Source organism: Eurytemora carolleeae, unplaced genomic scaffold, assembly GCF_000591075.1.
Source record: "Eurytemora carolleeae unplaced genomic scaffold, Eaff_2.0 scaffold8, whole genome shotgun sequence".
Taxonomy (NCBI): Eukaryota; Metazoa; Arthropoda; class Copepoda; order Calanoida; family Temoridae; genus Eurytemora; species Eurytemora carolleeae.
Window position 1 is genome coordinate 220,418 of NW_019396114.1, and position 13,148 is coordinate 233,565.

The 13,148-nt window shown below is 32.0% G+C and overlaps 1 protein-coding gene across 1 annotated transcript in view; it reads left to right on the forward strand.

Annotated features, from left to right (window-relative positions):
- The first annotated feature begins 692 nt into the window (after positions 1–692).
- The window catches only part of LOC111695354 (uncharacterized), a 56,954-nt gene continuing 44,498 nt past the window's right edge, over positions 693–13,148 (forward strand). Inside the window, exon 1 of the mRNA XM_023464658.1 lies at positions 693–764. The gene's annotated coding sequence lies outside the window, so the exon portion shown is untranslated. The remainder of the gene's footprint in view (positions 765–13,148) is intronic.

Here is a 13,148-nt window from a genome sequence, read left to right on the forward strand (position 1 = left end):
TTTCAACCCAATGTCGAATACATTTGATATTTCAAACGTAGATTCTTTGATCTAACATAATTCATAGTTTAAAATATCAAAGGTTTACAACATTAGGTTGCAAAGATACAGTCAATAGCAAATTTGAGGTTGTGGCAAAGCCTCAATTCCTTTGGGTTTCTTTAGTCTTCAAGTATTCTAGACACGTATTAAGAATACTGGGGGTTGTTAGTTCAGTACAGAACACTGAGTTAGAATACTGTAATTTAAAATAACCCTTCTACTTTGAGAGGAGCACACCCGATGCACTACGGTGTTTTACTGTTTTATCCTTGTTTCCGTAGCAGAAATCTGCAAGTCACTTTTATAGAAAAACAAGGAGACCCTCCTCATTACTGAATTTTGGAAGGGGAGGGTTATCCCTGAAATGACTGATGATATAAAAAAAAGTTTGTTGAAACTCTGTTTGCAAAAATGAAAGTTTGTCAATTTAAGTGAATTTGCGAAGGTTTTTTTTAAAGAAACAATAAATAATGAAACTATGGTGGCAAGATCAAGAACAAATATCTTTTTCGTAAATTGTTTTGGTCCAACTCTCGTTTCGTTAATGTGTGTTGTCTTAACATTGTGGTTTTGGAAAAAGAGCAGAAAATGAGGTTTTGTATTATCATCATTTTCTCCTTTCCAGGGTTGCAAGTTCATACCAGGAACAAGGAATACAAGCTGACCAAATGCATAAAGGAATATCCACAAATACATAGAGGGATATCCACAAATACATACAGGTATATCCGCAAATTTATACAGGGATATCCATAAATAAATATAGGGACATCCACAAATACATTCAAGGATATCCACAAATATATACAGGGATATCCACAAATATATACAGGGATATCCACAAATGCATACACAAATATCCACAAATATATACAGGGATATCCACAAATACATACAGGGATATTCACGAATAAATACAGGGATATCCGCAAATACATACAGGATATCCACAAATACATACAAGGATATTCACAAAGAATTATACTTAAAGGGACTGTAAGTGTAAATTCAAGCGACCGTACACTCAGTATGAACATTTTTAAACATTTGCGGTTTCTCTGGGAAAGTGACGAGAGCATTGCATATATGTGAAGCCAGGGGCGTACGAGGGCTTTTGCTTAGGGGGGGGGCACAATGTGACCCAATTTTTTTGGGTCCCCCCTTGGCAACATTGTGCCCCCCCTTAAAAACACCTTCTTTGAAAAAATATTGATACCTTTTTTAAATTTTTTTTGCCCCCCCTCCCACCTGGACTTGTTCTGTTCACCATAAAAATACACCAAAAAGAATACATTTTTGGGTGGTTACTAACCATATAGAGTCTAAAAATTATTCCTTTGCTTGAAAAACTAACTTTTTAAAATTATAAATTTATCACTTAACTCCATCACAGCTAACTAAATCAATAATCACAGCATCATTAAAAATTATATTTTTACTAATTAACGAAATTTTTTTCTGAAATTTTTACATATTCCCCAACTCTTTTAAGCTACAATTTTCTGGGATTTGCTTGCACAAACATTTCAATAATTTTTTCAGTAAAGAGCTCAGACAGCCTTATAGGGTGTAAAGCTATAAGTGCAAGATCGTTAAGTCTGCTCTCCGTCTTAGTACATCTTGTGTAATGAAGAATTCTTTTTAGAAGGCTAAAACTTTTCTCTCCTTGTATTAACAGTGAATTTAGACAAATCCTTAGTCTTTGTCATTGTCAGGTGTTACTTTTTAAACGTAGTTTCCTTTTAATTTTGTATTTTTCAGGGGGGCAGTGCCCCGCCTGGAACTCCCAGGGGGGAAAGAGGACTACTGCCCCCCCTAGGTACGCCACTGTGCCTATCCTGAGGAAGGGAAATGCTAGCAGATGTAATATTAAAAGAGCCTCCCCCATGGGTGCCCCCCTTCAGCCTCTCAGGGGGGCACGCGAAGGGGGGGGGGCGGGGGGCGCGCCTCCCCCTCGTACGCCCCTGTGTGAAGCACTGGAGAAAATATCAGTATTAAACACTTTTTGAGTCAAAAACGACGGTATCTTCTACTTTTTTGTTAAGATTAGGGTTTTAAAGGTATCGTTGAAAATCAGGCAGAGCCATCTATGCATGCAGGGTCACTTGAAATTACACTTACAGTCCAGCTTTTTAAGATATTTTCCTATAGAATACACTATAGAATAAAAACCCTGTGTTTTGGTTTATAACAATTTGTATAGAATTCCTTCGAGGATTTAAACTTTCATTTGTTTCATTTGTTCCAATTTTTCTGAGAGTAAATGTCATTCCTTTTTTAAAGAACTGGTTTACCATGAATAAGTTTTTAGATTACCATGGCTTAATAAAAATGGTTTCATAATACAAAGTCAGGATTTCATAAAGTAATATTTTCTGCCATTCGCTTTTATTTGAAACTATGTCCATAGTTTCGTCTTTTTCCTCTGGACACTTTGCTTTGATCTCACTTTTCCATGTACATGTAGAGTGGTTCGTTTGCTTGAAGGGGTATGATGGTTTAATTTGCTTGAAGGGGAATGATGGTTTAATTTGCTTGAAGGGGAAGGATGCTTTAATTTGCTTAAAGGGGTAGGATGGTTTAATTTGCTTGAAGGGGAAGGATGCTTTAATTGCTTAAAGGGGTAGGATGGTTTAATTTGCTTGAAGGTGTAGGATGGTTTAATTTGCTTGAAGGGGAAGGATGGTTTAATTTGTTTGAAGGGGAAGGATGCTTTAATTTGCTTGAAGGGGAAGGATGGTTTATCCGGAGTGAATACAAAACGCCCAAATACAAAATGTTCAATAACAAAACACCCAAAACATAATACCCAAGAAAAGACACCCAAGATTTCAAAATGTCCATTGTTACAAAATGTCCAAAGCTACAAAATGTCCAAACTTACAAAATATCCAAAGTTACAAAATGTCCAAAGACGTTTTGTGATTTTGGACATTTCGTAATTTCCGACATTTGTAGCTTTAGACATTTTGTAACTTTGGACATTTTGTAAATTTGGGCTTTTTGTTATCATGGACGTTTTGTTCTTGGGTGATGCAAAATTTTGGGTGTTTTGTAATTGGACTTTTTTTATTGGACATTTGGTTTTTGGGCGTTTTATATCCACTCTGTTTATTTTGCTTGAAGGGGAAGGATTGTTTATTTTGTTGGAAGGGGAAGGATGGTTTATTTTGCTGGAAGGGAAAGGATGGTTTATTTTTCTGGAAGGAGAAGGATGGTTTATTTTGCTGGAAGGGGAAGGATTGTTTATTTTGCTGGAAGGGGATGGATGGTTTATTTTGCTTGAAGGGGAAGGATGGTTTATTTTGCTGGAAGGGGAATGATGGTTTATTTTGCTGGAAGGGGAAGGATGGTTTATTTAGCTTGAAGTGGAAGGAAAGTTTATTTTGCTGGAAGGAAAAGGTTGGGTTTTTTTACTGAAAGTAGAAGGATGGTTAATTTAGCAGGAAGGGGAATGAGGGCTTATTTTGCTGAAAGGAAAAGGATGGTTATTTTGTTGTTAGAGGAAAAGGGTTATTTAGCTGGAAGGAAAAGGATAGCTTACTTTGCTGGAAGGGAAAGGGTGGTTTATTTTGCTAGAAGGAGAAGGATAGTTTATTTTGCTGCCAGGGAAAGAATTTTTTTTAGATAGGGTGAGCTAGCTGGGGGAGAGATTTGGTTATTTACAGAACCCGTATTTTGGTTTATCATACGCTGCTGAAACTTGTATAGATTATGACACTAAGCTAAATCTACAGTCTACACAGTTATCAAAACCAGTCACAAACTTCGGAGAACTTGGCAAACTTTGACAGGTTGTCTAGACCAGGGTCAATTGGTCAAGTAAAAAGACTTTTGTTCATGCATTGTCATCAGCATTTTTTATTGTCTCCAGAATTTATAAATTAGAAATCCCCTAATCGATATAAACTCTTAGAGGGGATATTAATATTGATAATCAGCTAATTTAAGAATTACTGAGTTATCAATGGTCAAAGTTAAGGATTTTCTATCTTTCATTGGTAGAATTTTCTTTCTTTATCTCTAAAAAAAATCTGTACCCTAAAAAATCAATTTACAAAAAATCCTAAAAATTACTATTCCTTGAAAGTGTCAGAAATGCCAGGGCAAAAAAAAGTAAGGGGGGCTTATACGCCCTCCTCCCTTCCCAGCCTGTTTAGGGTAAAGAAAATCTTGTAAAAGAAAGTAAACTAAATGAACCAAAGATGTTTAAACGACAATTTTTTTATTTTAGGAGCTATAGAGGTCGAAAAGCCGTACAACGTATTCTGTATTTAAAATTGACATTTTTAATTTACTTTAAATTAATAATTATTTTTTACAATTAATTTTATCCTAAAAATAGTAGTATTCTATCGACCTAGGGCCGCTTCATAAATTATTTAAGATTCAAAATGTCAAATATCAAATTTATGTCAGAAAACCATGATGTAAAAATAATGTCATTAATAAACTAGCTTGGGAATCCAGCGCTGCCAAGGTTACTAAAAGTTACTCGTGCAGTTTAACCACACTTAACGATTTTACCGGGAAACTGAATTTTTGCAATCAAAGTCGACCAACTAGGTTATAGTATATAGAGTGAGGATGTACGCTAATCCTTTACTAATTGTACAGACCGTTTACTCAATTTTCAAGGTCAATCCGCATTTATGCATTTAAAGCAAGGGAGGAAACGGTCAGAATAAAACACCTTTTGATCTACACAAAAGACTTTATCTTCCACATTATTGATCATTACTGGTTTATAGAGTATCGTTGTTAATTCGTAAAGCACCTTTTTAAATCTGTAGGCATAGTATTGTTTTATATCTATTTCCCATGGGGATTTCTGTAGCACTTTTTTTTTCAAAATGCCGATTGTATATGAGGTTTGGAGAATTTTTTTTTCACTTCACTAGGGTTGACCACTGCTCTTTTACAAAATGCAATATAACATATTCACAAAGAAACATGCTAAAACAATCTTTAACAGAGCAATACTCAGGGGCGGAAACGTCATGGGTGTGTGTCTGTACCAAAAGAGTGTGCGTGTGTGATAAGGAACCGAATAAGTGTACTGTCGGTGTATACAGTGTATAGAACCCAAAACTTCAGACAGGGTTTCGTTATCAAAACACGTTTTAAAACCCGGGTTTTACGAATTGGGTTAGGCAGTTTTGTGGATATCATATTATTGTTATGAAATATTTTTTATTTAGTTTCTTCATATTCTCCATTTTTTGTCGAATCTCTTAAATCAAAATCTCAATTGTTAATTGTTTACTTAAAAATAAATTTTACATGTAATTTACTATTTATATATTTAAGTCAACACTATAAGCGACATTTGCATGCAAAGAATATAATTTGATTAAAGTTTTTTGTAAACTTCTCGTTATTCAAGTTTAATTATAATTGACGACATTGTTCTGCACTTTCCTTGACTGTAGTCATGTGCGTGTGTCTGTACCAAGCGTGTGTGATAAGGAACCCGTCTGCAAAGCAGAGCGACTGGCTTTCTTATGCCTGACCAGCGCCGTAAAGTCCTTGTATCCTTTATTAGTAAACCTGAAGCTAAATAGTGGCTCAGGTAATCAAATATTATCCCCCCCTGTCGACCCACTCCACTTAGAATCTTAAAACCAAGAAAGAAAATTCGGCCTCCCTAGTTCCCCAATCAAAATTTGAGGCAAATCAGTGCAGGGGTTCCTGAGTTGTGATCGGACAAACAAACAGACAGTCTGACAAACAGAGATTATAAATGTATGATAAATGACAAAAATGTTCTTATTTAAAATTAAAGGGGATCATGGAAAACGTCAAAATTTCTTTTTTGACAAATCTTTGTTTATGATCTGCTGAAAAATATTGCAGAAATAAAATTTTGAAATGGATTATCACACAATTGCCTCATTCTTTAATATTATTATTCTGATATAAAAGCTATCTATGTTGATGTTTTAGACTCCTGATATGTCAAATTTTGAATTCGGATAAAAAAGTTTGAAACGTTTGAAATATCAAAGGTTTGCACAATCAGGTTGCAAATATCAGAAAAGTGATCAAAGTGAGTGTTCAGTTCCTTTATTGAGAAATCCCAACTACTCAAAAACTATTGTACAACTTTATGCTAGATTGGTTTTCTCCTAATCCTGGATGAAATATGTACACACAAAAATACAAATAACGGAAACCAAATAGATTTTAGTACATTAAATGGCAACCTAGAATTCGTACACTCTCAGTACAGCTGTATTCTGAGTTCTGACGTCACAAGTGTCAACTCAATTTTTCTTTCTGTCAAAACTTTTAATAATAGTGATAATTTTAGATTTTCCTTGTTATATTTGACACTTGTGACGTCATGTTTAATTGGTCCAGTTCTCTGGTGCCCCCTATTGTACTTGTTAATTTATTTGAAGGAAACATGATAATTTATGGGATTCTACATTTAATATCTTCTATGATATATGAATTGGTTTAACTCTATAAGTTATATAAATAAATACAAGGTTTTAAAATTGGAGTTTAGATAAAATATGAATGAAAAACAAAGATCAGCTGCTGGATATATAACCACATCAAATTAATGTAAACCCGCTGATTTAAATTTTACATGCTTTTAATCTTAACTCCTCTTCTTGAAAACCTATCTTTTTCTTGCAGCATAAGTCATACTTGTAGAGAACCCACAGTTTGAAATAAACAGTTTTCTAAATTATAAACAAAGATATCTAATTTATAATCTAATTTGGCGAATGTCCCTCTTTAACAGGAGGGTCACTTGAAATTAAAACCATTGTCCTTTAGATTTATCTGATAAAGGGTTTAAATGAACTGTTGTGAATCGGGCAAGGGGGATCACTTGAAATTATGCGAACAGTCCCTTAACCCCAGAGGGGAGGTGGCGTCAAATTCCCCCCTCTTGTTTATTTTGTCCTAGCACTCTCATTTTTTAAATTTTGTAACTTTTAAAGAATAGAAGTTTAAGGATTTTTTTGCAATAAATTTTTTTTTAATGCATAGTGTAGAATACAGGGCTGTTTTTGGCATTTTTTTCAACCTCCCAAGCACCCAAACTATTAAAGTGATCGGTCTTATGTGCATAGATTCAGACCATCCAGCCTTTATAGGGTTAAAGAATAAAAAAGACGTTTTCACACTTTTAGTCATGATTTGAAAATAGTTCGATGAACATGAAACATAGCACACATGTGCACAAAATTCCTAAAATTTCATTATTCATTGATCTCACTGTATGCTACATATACATTATAATTTCTTAAGTTGTTCCGCATGTTTGGGAGATTATTCAGTATTGGGTATTGGAGTCTAGTGAATATGTATATTAATATTTATGACTTGAAGAAAATGAATTAGGACTGAAAGTGGGAATAGTATAGCAGCAGCTCTACATTTTTCTTATTTCGTGCCATATTATTATTTATTACATCTTACATTACTTTTATTTGTGCGAAAGTTCAATTTAACCTTTCTACATTGTTTTTCTATCAAAGTTTAGCTTAAACTATAAATTAATGCAAGGCGTCAAACCTTATAGAAATCCAACGTATGGACCCGCTACATGTAGCAACATGGCGTATTTTCCGGGAGAACATTTTTTATATTTTTGAAAAATTAAATTATCAGTGTAAAGTAAATATAATTTTCATAAAATCCTTTTATTTAAATGGTAAAACGGAATTTTATGAAATCATATTAGCATTACTGGAGAACTTTTTTTATACTTTTAAGAATTTTTTCCAAACCTCAAATGTACGTATTAAACTATTTTGCTCCTTTAATGTCTAGGGTATGTTAAAAAAATAGAAATTATGATAATGATAATGATAAGCTACAATGTTTTACAAAAACGTTTAATTTCTCAAAAATATAAAAAAATGTTCTCCCGGAAAATATGCCATGTTGCTATACGTAGCGGGTCCATACGTTGGATTTCTATAAGGTTTGACGCCTTAATGCAAGACACAGAATAATCATGTTCCAATATAGGAAACAAAAAATATTTTCCCCCTCAATGTTTATAAGTTAAAATCTTAAAGAATAACATTGTGACTCGTGCATGTAATTGTAACTCCTTAAATTTTCAAATGATGGATTTTTTGCAATTTGGATGAATCAAAGCTTTGAAGAATACCATTATGCACTACTGTTACAGTCACTTTAATATTTTATTTAATACTTTTAAAGTTTTGAATCAAACCCTCCCTTGCAGCTTCTAGTTTAATATGAACATTATCTTAATTAATGAATGTTGGGAACCTTAGTCTTAGAGAATATTAATTAATCTAAAATAATAGAAAGCAATTCTTTGCTTAGGACAATTATATTATACAAGGCTTTTAGGACACTTCATGCACGCCCATATTCTATTTCAACTTTTAATTGTGGCTATATATGTGAGCATCTTCTCTTTGTACAGTATAAAACAAAAAACAAAAAAGTTTGCAGATTTCATAATATTTATTCGCGTATTTTTAAATTTTACAAAAATAAAAAACTCTTAAACACAAATTTTTGAAATTTTGATCATTCACAAACCTTCCCTGGGGTCATGTGAGGTTAAATGGAGAGGGAGGGGGGACGTCTCCAAGTACTACATGCTGGTAGAGTTAAAAAACGGTATAATAGTGCATGGTTACCAACCTCTTAGGATTATTCTTTCTATGTTTCTATTTTTCTTGTATTAAGCGAGCTGTACTGTTTATTTTTAAGGTGTGGTACCGCCATGTTTTAATTTTGCACTCCCCGGCTGAATAGATGCTCTGGCTACATAGAGTGGAGCATTGAATTTCTATGTCCTAACCATGCCAATTCCAGCTGGCAACTGTGTATTTAATAATATTTTTTTATTATTATTCAAAATTCAAATAAATTTTAATAAAATTTAGACAACCTATTGAAATTGGTAGAAAAAAAGAAAATAAATGTCACAGGCAAGTGCTGCTCAATTCCTTTCATAGATGGATATTCCAAAGATTGTTTGAGATTTTATTGAGGCTATTTCTTAGACAAAGATTAGTTTTTTTTACCTATCTAATCATCCAATTCAGAAAGGTCTAAAACAATTTTTTAAACTTTCGAAAGGTCAGGGGCATAGGAAGTTTTTGGTGCTCTATAATAATGGGAGAGCTTAGTCTGGTTTTTAATTTGTCTTTTTCATGTAATTGTTAGCTGAAAGATTTCAATCTAAATAAGTTTTTTCAGTAAAAAACTCAAAGACCTTAGGCTGTGCATTTATAGAGGATTTTATTACTTTACTTTATTAAAAAAGTTTTTTATTTATTTATGGTTATTTTAACTATCAAAATATGTTGATTTCTTCAACTCATTATAATTTCTAGTTTTTTAAACTATCAATGTAGTTTCTACTAACTTTGACTATAAATATAGTTTCTTAGTATACATACAGCAAACTATCACTTTAGTTTCCAGTTTCTCTAACCCTTAACAGGCTGTGGAGGGGAGTGTTTGGCATCCCCCCTGTAGTTTTTTTTTGTCCTAGCACTTTCATTTTTTGACACTATTACCGTGAAATTTTTCAACTTTTAATGAATAGTAATTTAAATGATTCTTTGTTAAAATTTTTAATTTTTAATTTTATAGGGTAGGGTACAGGGCGGAAAATAATCCAGTCTGTGAAAAAATATCTTAAATAGCCCATAGTTATTTTTGTGAATAAAGCTACAGATCTAAAGACTATATTTTTGAAAAGTCCTTAAAAAATGCATGTGGAAACATGTGTCACACTTTGAGAAAAATTTTCCTATTTTTAGCCCTTTTTTAAGCATTTTTTTCAACCCTCCCTAGCGCCCAAACTATTAAAGTTATCAGTCTAATACCAGGCTATACATAGATTCAGATCGCCCAGCCTTTATAGGGTTAAACTATCATTAGGTTTTGTTATTTTCCAATATCTATTTGTATTAACCCTCCTCTTCCATATAAAGTATACAGTAGTAGTAATGTATAGCTAGAAGAGGTCTGCAGATAAAATGCTAGAAATTGAATTAAAATACAATATTTCAAGCTAATTGGAAGACAACTGTAAGACTTAATTTGAAGTATATGACTCTAAAATAAATAAAGATAAAAATTTAACACTTGTCTTCAAGGAATTATTTTTCAATTAATTCGGTTTCTTATGTACCAAATGTTAAAATATTTGTAAAATTTGAAAGTTAAATCATGAAATATTGAAAGCAGAACCAATGTTTTTGGGTTTGCAAAAATACAGATCTAAATTTGATTTTAGTATTTTCTTTATATTTTTTTCTTGTTTTTCATATATTTTTTCCCCTTTGAATACTTAAAGCCTGAAGGTTATGTTATGCTCTTGTTGATTTGGTCTATTTTTATAGTATCCATATCAAAAATCAACTCAATAATTTCATGATCATATTCATGATTCAGCTGCATGATCCGGACCTTGAACTGTCAGTCTTTTTACAAAAGCTTCTCATATAGGTAACATAAAAAGGAAGTTTTATTTAGAGTTGAGTACCTTGGTCAAAGAAATTTTTTGTTTTTCACAAAATTTGTTTGGGATTATTCCTGAGTTTTGAATTTAACCTGGGGTCATAACCCATATTCCAATTAGGCAATTTTTGTAGTATATAGATTTGTTTGTTTTCTTCCTCACTTTTAGAGTTGAGATAGGGAAGAGTGATAAATGTCCTGTAGTCTGTAGTCCAACTTTCCACGCTCATTAAAAAAAGTTATACCTCTAACTTTGAAGGAAATAGGATGCTAGGAAGGGTGTTAAAAAAATTTTAATTTTGAGTAGTAAAAATATATAATTCACTTTGAAAAAATGTTTACATGTAATGCATGTTATTGCATCTAATTTGTAAGAACTTTTAAAAAAGAATTAAAACTATGGCCTATTTTTGATTTGAAGCGTTTTAGTGTGAGCCATTCCTAAGTTGTGGAGAAAAAACCCTTAAATTCTGGGGGAGCCCCCCCCCCCATCATGATAGGGTCTTAAGGGCTCAAAGCCTTGTATCAAATAAACTTTATTTTGTGTTCGGTATGCTAAAATATAGCTTGGTAAGCTCAGAGTTACATAGCTCTCACTAAATTACAGTTTAAGTCCCATGCCAGGGTTTACTGAAATATACAGAATTCAGAATATGGGATAAAGGATACAGAACACAGAATATAGAATACATGAAAAGAATGCTGAACATTGAATAAAACTTGTTGGATTCTAGTTTGAAATATACTAAAACTTTTAAATTTCTTTTAAATCTTTTTCCTAAATTCAATTTAAATTTAATAACTTAAGACTACACATAAGTAAATTAAGTATTAAATGGAGTGAAAAAAAAAGAATATTAAAATAAGATGAATACATGATTAAACTATAAAGATCGATTAAAATAGAGAACTTGATGCAAAATCTGTAGAGAATGGAGATAAATTTTTATTAAGTATACCTTTTTATCAAATAGAAAACATAATCATACCAATCAATTAACAACAATTTTTTTTTATTTTGGAAACTCTCAAAAAAAAAGTAATAATTTTGCTTTACTAGAAAATTTTGAAAACTGGGTTTGATCTGAAAAACAAAATAATTTTCTGTCCAAACAATTTCTTTTTGATCTTGCACTCTGTATTAATTTATAACTGAAACAAAGGTTTTCTAAATAGTAAAGATTCGGCATCAGTAATTTGCAGAAATATTGCAGTGTGTACGATCATTGGAGACAAATTAATTTTGGTTTATATATACATATATTCAATCCATAATTCCTTTAATAGAAGCATTGACATTTCTTCATAAAATTAAAACTAGAAAACTTATGAGGTTATAGAGTCTTACCAGAGATGTACCACAAATTATACATTCTTCTCCTATTGTCTATTTTTCAGTCAATCTTTTTCTGATTTTGTTACACATTTAATCTGATACAATATTTATAAAATATTTGTTCTAAAAATTTAGTTGAAAGTTTAATCCGGAAAGGTTCCCATGTTTCAGAGAAATCCGATGCAAGAATTTAAGAATATAAAAATGCAAAACTAACGTTTTAATTTTAGAGTAACGTTTAGGTTATGAATCTATCCAAACAATATATTTCTCAATTAAAAAAAGGGTATGCGCCAAATACTTTAAAAATCCAAAAGTTAGATTTTGTTTTCAGTCTCTGGTACATTTTCCAATTTATTTTACGACATTTTGCAAAATCTTATTATTGCAATGTTTGCCACTTTCCCTGTCACTACAGCCTTACAGGTCAATCAGATATTTTTTCATTTTACTGACAATCTGTCTTTTTAAAGGGATTAGCTTCACCTTTATGCTGAATTATGATATTTTAATTTTATATGTTCTCAATTATTATACCTCTTATTGAATAGCTATTGCAATTGTCAAGAACTAAAACGTTTTTGAAATTCTAATATGTAACCATTTAAATTTGTTTTTCTTATATATTCAAAACCAGAAGAGCTTCAAGGTCACAAAGTGGTACAAAATACACACATTATTATAAATTATGTTTTTAGGCACATTTTTGAGTGATAAGTTGAAACAAGATAAAATCATTATCAATTCTGAACTAAAAGTTAGAAGTGAAATTCTTATAAACTTTCCCTTTTTTAGGGTTGATTTACTCTTTCTTTACATTATATCATTGTATTTTTTTCTTGCTTGATCATTTCCGGATTGTTTTCTTGTTTCTATTAACTAATGAGGATAAATGAGATTTCTCTGTTTAGCTTCAACAATCATTTGTCACGATCAGTTGGTACAGTTTATAGCTTGTACATACACTCAATAAAACTTGTACATACACTCTTTACAGCTTGTACATACACTCTTTACAGCTTGCACATACAATTTTTAAAGCGTGTGCATACATTCTTTACAGCATGTACAATGTACATACACTCTTTACAGCATGTACAATGTACATACACTCTTTTCAGCAAGTACATACAATCTTTACAGCTAGTGTATGGACTCTTTACAGCAGTGTTCATATACTCTTTACAGCTTGTACATACACTATATACAGCTTGTACATACACTCTTTACTGCCTGTACATACATTCTTTAGAGCAAGTACATACACTCTATACAGCTTGTACATACA